We start from the raw sequence: 1,501 nt of genomic DNA on the forward strand, positions 1-1,501 counted from the left end.
GGTCTTAAAAGTCAGGAGCTGGGTGATTGTGTAAGTGTGACACCCACCTCCTGATGTGACACCCACCTCCTGATGTAGCACCCACCTCCTAACGAGGTGAGGAGCTTGTAGACCCTTCACATCCCTGTTAATGGGCTGATGCTGGGGAGCATTGAGCCAGTTAACGCCAGCCCAGAACACATCTCCTTAGGAAAAGAACCTGGTTCAGATGCCAACCTGAACAGCACGAACACGCCAGCTGGGCCAGCTCAGGATGCAATCTTGGCCTCCAGCTGGCAAACTGGCAACTGCTTCATCACTTCCAGCATGCCAGGACTTCTCACCATGACCCTCGCCCAAAAATGAGGAAAAGAGGGAGAGCACTGACTCAGCTGTGGTGCTCTACACCAGAAATTATTAGATGAACATTGAGATAATACTTTTCCTGATTTCTCTGTGTAAATAAGGACTTGCAGCTCTTCAAGGGCACTCTTGTTAGCTCCTGCTTGCTCCACGTCCTCCACATCAGTGGCTGTTGGGCACTGAAGGAAACCCACCCACTTTCAAGTCACTTGTCCAGTCTCTGTCCAGCTGCAATGAGGAGACTGCGAAGGCTGTTGAAGCCACTGCCCGGCATCAAGCTGCTCAGAGCTGGGGTGACCCAAACATCTTCCTTGCCATTTGCTGAGGCCACTGAGAGCTCTTCTGCGCAGGCAGATGTGGTCGGCTAGCATGCACAGATACACACACATCTCCACAGTAGAGCTGCCTCCGCTGCCTCCTCCATGGGGAACCTGCCCCAAGAGGATGCTGGGCCACCTGCACCACCACAGCGCGTCAGCCCACGCTGAAATGGGAAGAGAGCATTTCTGCAGCCCCATCCCACCCTTCCCACCAGCAGAGAAACAGCAGACGTCTGGACGGGAGCTGAGTTTGCAGCTCTCAGCTGGGGGACATGCAGATTGTCCCCAACGCAGGGCATGCAAGACACAGCGAGCGGCTGGCACAAGGGCTGAGCCCATCTCCTGCCCCTCCGCAGCATGGTGGGGTGGAGGTGGGGCAAGCGGTGGGGTCCCAGGGGTCCCCAGCCCGGGACGCTGCAGCCAGCACTAGCTGGCAGGACTCCCCAGGGTGGGTGGGAATAAGGTGCGTTTCAGCACTGAGACTCTGTTGTTTCCTTCTTCATGTTTCCTGAATGCTTTGAAGTGATTCCAGTATGAAATAAACCACGTGATTTATGGTCACCAAGGCTTTAAGGGCGGGGGGTGGGTAGGCAAATCTCAAAGAAAGGAGTTTAGTGGAGCCCCTTTAGGATAAACCAGTGCAGCAATGGACAGTCAATCTTTAACTGGATGAGGAAGTAATTCCTGTCTGAACAGAGACACTGAAAAGCTGTTTCTGTTCAGATCCGAAAGTGGATAACAACAATCTGCGCAAGATCAATTGCAGGGAAGAAAAATGAGAAAGGGAGAAAGATCACTGGGGTGCGGCAGGGGACGGTTGAGGATGTTGGGCTTTCTTG

The sequence above is a fragment of the Buceros rhinoceros genome, unplaced genomic scaffold (assembly GCF_000710305.1).
Source record: "Buceros rhinoceros silvestris isolate BGI_N320 unplaced genomic scaffold, ASM71030v1 scaffold980, whole genome shotgun sequence".
NCBI classification, from domain to species: Eukaryota; Metazoa; Chordata; class Aves; order Bucerotiformes; family Bucerotidae; genus Buceros; species Buceros rhinoceros.